This window comes from Crassostrea angulata, unplaced genomic scaffold (genome assembly GCF_025612915.1).
Source record: "Crassostrea angulata isolate pt1a10 unplaced genomic scaffold, ASM2561291v2 HiC_scaffold_188, whole genome shotgun sequence".
Taxonomy (NCBI): domain Eukaryota; kingdom Metazoa; phylum Mollusca; class Bivalvia; order Ostreida; family Ostreidae; genus Magallana; species Magallana angulata.
Window position 1 is genome coordinate 20863 of NW_026441741.1, and position 9614 is coordinate 30476.

The 9614-nt window shown below is 36.8% G+C and overlaps 1 long non-coding RNA gene across 1 annotated transcript; it reads left to right on the top strand.

Annotated features, from left to right (window-relative positions):
- The first annotated feature begins 540 nt into the window (after nucleotides 1-540).
- LOC128169721 (uncharacterized) lies at nucleotides 541-1408 on the top strand. Its single transcript, XR_008241581.1, has 3 exons — nucleotides 541-679; nucleotides 1011-1080; nucleotides 1303-1408. It is a non-coding gene; the product is annotated as an uncharacterized LOC128169721 (long non-coding RNA).
- Nucleotides 1409-9614: the final 8206 nt, after the last annotated feature.

Consider the following 9614-nt stretch of genomic DNA (forward strand, 5'->3'; position numbering starts at 1 on the left):
GAGGATTTACATCAGTTTGTTTTAAAGTCAGTGAGGTGTTCTACTAAAAAAAGAGGTTCGGTTACAAATTATTTTTATTTTACCTGTAAAATTTACTTAATTTAAGATATAGTTAATTTGCTATTTATTTACGTTAGCTGACGATTTAGCATCGGGTTCAATTTTATTTAGCTCGGGATCGTTTCCGTGATTGCGCAATCTGATCGAGCTCGATATCCGTATAATCCGTTTTACACCGGAGGCGAGTTAAAGAAAGCAACGAAAATTTCGATTTAGTTTACCTATAATTATTTCAATAGTTATTCAAGGTTTTTGGTTTGCATTTGTTCTTTGAATTATCTGTAAGAGTATGAAAATTGTAATATAAATAAATAAAGTTATTGTAATTAATACATCTAAACATTACACATATAAAAAGTTAGAGCCACCCTTTCTTTTAATTCAAACACATGTACATATACCCTTAGGGCAGAGCTTGATCATGAGTTGGTCAGTGGATATTTGTGATCTTGGTTTTTATTGGTTGTTTGTGTAAGGTTGAATTTGGTTGGTTTGTATATTTTGCTTTATGTGTTTTACCGCCAAGTTTGACAATCTTTGTCTGGACATTGACCAAAGCAGACTATATATTTATATAGAGAAGTAATTTAATTTTGGACCAGACCTTGCTCTTTTTCTGGTAAGTTATACTAAGTATACTAATATCCTATAACACTTACTATTTATAAATTGATTATCCTATAAATTGCAGAAAACATTAATTAAGTCCATGATCACAAACTAAGGAGTATGAATGAATTGGAATGAAAAGATATTTTTTATATGGAATACAGTGTTGATTATAAAGATCAATATTTGGTTTATTTATTATAGTATTAATTGATTCTCAAATCAATTGTATATAAGAATTTTATGATGATCAGATATTTGATTAAATTGGTCATTTATAAGATCAATTAGATTATACTTCAGTAATAAATATTTTTAGAATTATTCTGTTCATATTACAGAATCAGTCAATGTCAATATAATTTCACCACGCATTCGGTGTACGTATTATGAGCCTGTTCCCATAGAATGGTGAGAAAGTGTTTTCGAATATTTTTTAATCTGATTAATATATTTTATGACTTATTTTGGAGAAATGTAATTCATGTATATTATAAGAGTTACCTCCCGCTAAATGTTTAAAGTACAATTATAGTAAGATAATGTAAAAATTTTATCTCGATGGAAATACATATATATTGTACTAATGTTATATTTTGATATAAATTATATTATTGTTTTATGATATTTCAGGGCTTAAATATACATTGCAAATTTTAAAGTCACTGTGTCCGGATACGAATAAACGAACCATACAGATATCTTTGTTGTCAGTTATTTTAAACAAAGACTGTAACATATCATACAGGTAAAAGATAGCATTCTTTTTCAGACGCAGTCCATTCCTATACTCTGTCCCAAGATATTTTGGATTCACATTTGGCTTAATTGTTTGGTATTTATAAATACCTCAGGATTCAAACGATGTTCATTCAAAAGTATGAAAAATTTCCAAGAGTTCTCAGTCAAAACGCCCCTCTTAGCTTATCAGGTTTCAATACAATGCTAAAAAATGTGATGTCTACGGAGATTTTGTATTGCAGCAAGCCCGGATGATAACGTTGAAATATTGCGCGATGTATTCCGAATGGAGAAAAGATGTAAACATTCCCCATTATAAATCTCCGTAAGGAATCTGTTTTCGTTCCTGTGAATTTTTCCGAGTGAAAGATGATGTGTCAATGAAATTATCTTGGAAAATATCCCTTTCAACTATTTCAGTTGCACTTCTTTCACAGGTAAGTGTATTTTTATTAAAAATCGTCCAAATGTGCTGCATAAATATCTTGGGACAGACTAAAGTGATTTATTCTAATAAATTCGGTGAAGTTTAAGAGTCTCTGAATATCATAGATGAACAGCTAATTTTTTTGGTATTTTGTCCAGAGATAAATAATTATAATTCTGATTTAATGTAGTTTAGGATTATTTGAAAACCGAATAATGTTTATCAGGTAAGAGTGTTTTGTTTATTCATCATCACCACAGGTACTTGATTATTGATATAAACAGGTTTCTATTTACAAGGTTATTAATATTGACAATATTCACATAGCCTTTTGTGTATTGCATCCGGAAGTGCATAATAGACCGTAAGTGCATTTGTATTTTCATTTTTCAAAAGAAAACAAACTTTTGTTTGTTGCCCAACACTATTTACAGTTCTATTTAAGAGCTACACTCCTGTTTGAATTACAATACCCCTAATAGGTGTGTCTAGAGTATTCAATAGGTGAAATATAGACTTTCCCTTAAATTATTTAGTCCTAAATTATTTAGCCCAGTGTTTATTTAGTTCTATACGAACTACCCTCCTGATCAATTGTTTTATGTGTATACCTGTTATTTTATTTGTGTTTATCAAAAATGCCGAACATCAAAGGTGAAGAATCAGATAGTGAATCAGGTAATCCTTCAAAGATGGCTAAACAAGAGACTAGCGGAGAAAGGAAAGCGAAGCAAGGAAAGCGAAGCAACAGGAATCAGGTGGTGAGGAAATGACTCCAGATGACATGACTCAATTATGGAATGCATTGAAGAAGATGATGATATGACCAGAGAATTTTTTACCTTGGGCAGCTTCAAATTCCAGTACTGGTCTTCAACCTGAACCACAGACTGGAACAAAGCAAAAGTCATACTCTGAAGCTGGATACCTCAAACCTCAACCCCGGATTTCCATATTCTCAGGAGACAGGAAATCTGATATCTCATATGATTTGTGGAAATATGAAGTAACCTGTCTGATGAAGGAATCTAAGAGTGAAGAGACAGTACTTCAGACCATTCGCCGTTCTGTCAGAGGTGAAGCAGCGAATGTGATAATGAGACTAGGAGAAAGTACATCCATTGATTAGGTTCTCCATAAAATGAATAGTATATATGGAAATGTCTTGGAAAAGGAAGATGTGCTAGCTGAATTTTATAGTGCAAGACAGAAGGACGATGAATCTTGTTCAGCTTGGAGTTGCCGCTTGGAAGAAATTCTGAATACTGCTGTGAAGTTGGGAAAAGTACTTCCTCGTAACACCAACGAGATGCTGAAAACCATGTTCTACAAAGGAATGAAACTTAAGGATCTTTGTGGATACTTGTACCATTCCATCCATGACTTTGATTTATTTAGAGTTGATGTGAGGAAGATAGAGATGGAACACCCAGCAAAGACCATTGCAGACGAACCCAAGCAGGCCTTACCTAAGGGAGCTACAGTTTCCAAGACTGACACATCTGTCGTTGATAAGTTTGAGGAACTGCAGGCACAGATCAATCAACTTCAGAGCCAGCAGCAATACTATAAACCTCCTTTTCAAGGGAACAGGCAGCGACCAGCTTACCAGAGAGGACGTAGAGGACATCCTAGTAGCAGGGGACAGCCAGGATATACTTACAGAATGCCTGCACATCCTATCCTATCCTGCACATCCTATTGGTCCCAGTGCTCCCAGACCCACGAATCCACAATGGAAGCAACAATCTGATCCAGTCATTTGCTACAAATGTGGACAAGAGGGGCATATTGCTCTAAGTTGTCGAGTCAGATTGGATCATTTAAACGCCAGGTGGTCAAATCCCGGGGACAAGGATCTGACCAAAGGTACTAAAGTCCCATTTACCAAGAATTAGTTGGAACATCAAAGTTTTCGTGGCAATTAACGACACAGAATGTTTAGCATGATTGGATACTGGTGCTACTGTGTCCACTATATCAAAGTCATTTTATGACTCCTACTTGCCCCACACTACTCATCTCTCTCCTATAGGAGAACAGTTGGAAGTAGAGTGTGCTGATGGCCAAGCTTTGCCCTTGGATATGTGTCAGTTAATTTTGCCACTTGTGGTTTACCTTCAACTGATGTTTTACAAGACAGCTCTTTTTTATTGTTCCAGACAGTGATTATAATACAAGACCTCCAATTTTAATTGGCACAAACATTTTGAATCGGCTATTAGACATTTTAAGAGACGAATATGAATCTAGATTCCTTCAAGATGCTGATGTGTATGCCCCATTTTATTTGGCTTTCAGATGTTTAACATTAAGGGAGAGACAGTTACAGAGGAATGGAAATCGTCTAGCAGTGCTTAAGCTAGCTGAAGCAACTAGAGTCTTGATTCCACCAAACAGTAGAGTTGTGCTTGATGCATACATGGACAAGAAGCTTCCCTATCATAAAGTTCTGTCCATGTTGCAGTCTACATCGAACTCCTGCATTCCTCCCGATCTAGATGTGACACCATCTCTACATTAGTATGACTATGATGGTACATCATCTATATCTCTAGAGATAACCAATGTCACTACTAGGACTATATCAGCCCCTCCCAAATCATTGATTTGCGAGATGCAGCCAGTTTGTCTGGCAGAGTTTCCATCTAGTGATTCAGTACCCAGCAAACTAGAAAGTATCTTGGATAAAATCAACATCGGTGATCTACGTACAGATGAAGAGACAGACAAATGTAGAAGTCTTATAGGTAAGTACCAAGATATTTTTTCCACAGGGGTAACCGACATCGGAACAACAGACAAGGTCCAGCATCATATCGAATTATCTGACCCAACACCATTCAAGCAGAGATACCGGCGGATACCACCATCCATGATCGAGGAAGTGAGGACCCATGTCAAGGAACTACTTGCTAGTGGAGTAATTAGGACATCTCATTCTCCCTTTTCCTCCAACGTTGTTTTGGTCCGGAAACACGATGGGTCCCTGCGAATGTGTGTAGATTACCGGCAGTTGAACTCTCGTGCTATCAGAGATAGCTATGCTTTGCCACGGATAGATGAGATTTTAGATTCACTGTCCGGTAATCGCTTAGTCACGGTGCTAGACATGAAATCTGGATATCACCAGATTGAGATATTGGAGGACTTGTAAATGCACCAGCTACTTATCAGCGACTTCAAGAAGAATGCCTGGGAGTTTTAAATCTTAAGTCCTGTTTTATCTACCTAGATAATGTCATCATTTTTTATAGATCTATTGAGGAGCATTTTGACCGCCTCAAGTTGATTTTTGATCGATTTCGGACGTTTGGTTTGAAGTTGTCTCCCAAGAACTGTCATTTTCTGATGAAGAGAGTCAAGTACATCGGACATATTATTTCCGAGGAAGGGGTACAGGCTGATCCGGATAAGATAGAGAAAGTGGAACACTGGCCTATCCCGACAAACCCTGAACAAGTGCGACAATTCCTTGGATTTGCTGGATACTATAGGAAGTTCATCAAGAATTTTTCCAAGATAGCAAGACCAGTGATTGACATCATGGCTGTCGGAAAAAAGCCAGAGGAAAACAGAGAGTGCCTCCACCTTCGTGGAATTGGGGTAAAGAGCAAGGCAAAGCCTTCAGCACTCTAAAGGAAAGACTGACAACAGCACCCATTCTTGGCTACCCTGACTTCACCAAGCCCTACGAACTAGATACAGATGCTAGTATGAGTGGGCTTGGTGCTGTTCTCTACCAGGAACAGGATGGAGCCAAGAGGGTAATCGCTTATGCTAGCAGAGGTTTGAGCAAGTCAGAGCGGAATTATCCGATACACAAACTTGAGTTTTTAGCTTTAAAGTGGTCAGTCACTGAAAAGTTTTCAGACCATCTGACCGGAGCCAAGTTTGCTGTATTTACGGATAACAACCCTCTGACGTGCTCACCACTGCTAAGCTGGATGCTACAGGTCATCGATGGATTGCTTCGTTATCATCTTACAATTTCAGCATCACGTATAAGCCAGGTAAGATGATTACTGATGCCGATCTATTGTCTAGATTGTCAGGTAAGACTGACAGAGAAACATTAGATGCAGATGCCATTAGAGCCATCACGGCTATAGGAGAGAAGCAGCCGTACATTACTACTCTTCCAGCATCTCCAGCCAGCTGTCAGCAACTACAGACAACTTTCCGTAATCTAGATGGAAGACACATTGACCTGAAGAAGTTGCAAGTGGAAGATGAGGTTATATCATCAGTGACACAACTCATCAGAGATGGTGAAAAACCAAGTCCAAATAAAGCTAGGAATGAGTACGAAGCCATACTACACCAGAACTTTAAGAGACTAGGGATCAAAGATGACCTCCTTGTTCGACAGATCAAGACGCCTGAAGACAAGTATCAGTATGTCATACCACGAGAGGCTAGTCATCTTGTCTTACAATATCTGCATAATGACATGGGTCATCCTGGCCGTGATAGGACTTCTTCCTTAGTCAAAGAGCGATTCTACTGGCCGAAGATGCATGCAGATATAACACAGTGGATTGATGAATGTGACAGATGTATCAAGTTCAAGACACCCAACAACCAGAGGGCTGAACTTGTGAGTGTCACCACTACCCAACCACTAGAAATGGTGTGTATGGATTTCATGACCTTGGAACCATCCAAAGGGAACATTCAGAACATTTTAGTTCTTACAGATCACTTTACCAAATATGCGGTTGCAGTGCCAACGAAGAATCAGACTGCCAAGACGACAGCTGATGCTATTTTCAATCATTTTGTAGTTCACTATGGCCTCCCGCAAAGACTTCATTCCGACCAAGGAGCAAACTTCTGCAGCAAGATCATAACAGAACTTTGTAAAATCACTGGAATTTCTAAATCAAGGACTACACCGTACCATTCAATGGGCAATGGAATTACAGAGCGTTTTAACAGAACTCTTATTTCCATGTTAGGCACTCTAGATCCAGAGCAGAAACACAACTGGAGAAATTACATCTATCCTCTAGTTCATGCATACAACTGTACAGCCCATGACTCTACTGGATTTTCACCTTACTATTTATGTTTGGTAGAGAGCCTAACCTTCCAGTTGATTTAGTTTTTGGTATCAATAGGAATGAACAGTCAAACTCTATGCCAGTTTATATAGAAAATTTAAAACAGATTCTACAAGAAGCATATAAACTGGCAGAAACTGCTAACAAGAACTCTCAAGCCAGACAGAAATGTCACTATGAGTCCGAGGAGTTACCTTAGTAGAGGGTGATAGAGTTTTGGTCAAAGTGGTGAGTTTTGATGGAAACACAAAATTCAGGATCGATGGGAAGATCATCCATATATTATCCTGAAGCAGCCTAATAAAGAGATACCAGTATTTAAGGTCCGTAGAGAAGATGGTCAGGGGAGGATCAGAGTTCTTCATAGGAATCTACTACTGCCGATTGGGACGAAGTTAACTTCTCCCGTGCCAGCTCCCAGAACCAAGAAACTGCGGACAGTCAGAAATCAGAAAGTAGAATCTGAAGAACCCCCTAATCAACACAACACAGATGAGTCTGATGAAGAGAATGATTTTCTTTATTTTGCAGGACAACCCCCTGTAGTAGAAGATGCGTCTGATGTGTTTGATGATGGGAGGAGCAGTGATGCTGGCACTGTCACTGATGACGATCAGGATAGTGTCCAGAACCTGGAAGAAGGGTCGCGAGAGGACGCTCTCGATTAGTCAACTGATACTGATGACCCAGAAGTTAGTACACATGTAAATAACAATAATGATGTTGTTATTCCTTAACAGATTGTAGATGATCCTGACGATGATGTTAAAGACCAAGAAGATGAATCTGATGAAATTCCAGAAAGTACACCAGTAAGACGATCAACCCGAACGAGGACTAAGCCTAAATGGATGAATAGTTATATTTGTAATCAAATTCAGTCCATTAAGTGGAGAGAAAAGGCTTTATTTTTTTCACAGATAGCTGACAAAGCCAGCAATTTGGATAAGGAGACGTCCTTCACACTGCTTAAGTTGCTGTCTGATGACTAAATTTTTTTTTGTAAATACATGTTTTCTATTCCTGTTTATTATTTTCAAATGGGTACAACGGAAGGAATTATATTTGAGTAATTTCTTTTTGAAATGATGCTGACATCATTTTAAAAGGAGGGGGAGAATGTAATAGCATGAGATTTATTAATTATCATATTGATAAATCTAATTACAGTATTGATATTTATTAGTTAAGATATAATATATTTTAGCAATACATGTAGTTCTATATTAAATCACCCAGGTAGAACACCTAGGTTTACCTGGATTAAGTTAATTAAGGTCCTTATGATATATGGTCCTTATAAGGTCAATCAAAAGGTGAGAATCAATTGCTTTTTAAGGTTGTATAGTTGGGTTTCATTGGTCTGTGGATTTCCCTCCAGAAGTGCTTTGTGTTTTAAGAGACTTCATATTAAATCTAAGGAAACAAGACTTAATGTTTACGACTTAGAAAGACCTTTGATACATATAGACTTTACTTCATCTCATATAGGTAAGCTAACATTAATTATTTCTAACCATAACAGAAGTGCTAATATTTAATTAATGGTTCATATATCCTGTAATTTAGCAAATCTAATTATCATTTTGCACTTTTTAGTAAGAGTGATTTTTGAGTGAAAGAATATTTATTAAAGTATATTGAGCTTCAAGAACTAGAGGTAATACTTGTGAAAACCTTATTTTAAAGTAATCTGTATTTTAGTATTACTTATTGAAATATATATGTAATTTGTAGTGTCTGTCTTTGCTATAATAGCAAAGTGCACACTCATAGGGCGTGGGACTGCCCATTCCCATATGAATGGTATGGATTATGTTTTATCATTATTATTATAACGTATGTCAAATTTAAAGACATCTCATATATAGCTGTAAAGCATTTTATGACCTGTATGGATAAAATGTGTAATTACATGTATAACTAGATACGATCTCGTTACGAGTAACGAGTAGGTCTTCCGTTCAATTTTTAAACGATAGCATTAAAATATCAATGAAATTTCAGAATTCCCCTCAACCACTCCCTTTCAGAAAATGTAAACGATTGTCATTATCCTTTAAAATGCTTAACAAAAAGTTTTGCTTTTTCTCATACAGAACATTAAAGATGTAAGATTTTTGTCCCCTAAAATCCCTAATTACGTCATCAATGGGTTTGGAAATGAGTTCTACAAACTGATATTGTTACGATCAATAACTTTGTTCCTACAATGCATTACAAAATCTGTATCGTTTTTAAGTTATCTGTAATAGAGTTTACGACAGTCTTGGCCCCTAAATAAAGGGGCCAGCCCCTTTTTCTTGAGTTCATTCGAAAGGTCTCACGAATTATAACATTTTTTGTTCTTACACTTATCTAGAGTTGTTGTTCATTTTATAATTACAAATGACAGAATATTTTAGGGGCCAGCCCTCTAGATCCTTAATGGGGACAGACATTGGTGTTTTGATTAATGGAATCGATTAGAATCATCAATACAGATATTTTCTCTTCTACAATGCTTAACAAAATATGTCTTCTTCTCTAGATATATTGCGTCAAAGCTTTAGCACTTTGGCCCCTAAAAATCCCTAATTACGTAATAAATGGACGTGGCAATGATTTTTTCTGATAGATATTGTAACGATCAACAACTTTGCTTCTATAATGCATTACAAAATCTTTATCGTTTTTTCGTTATCTGTGATAGAGTTTACGAGTTTCTTGGC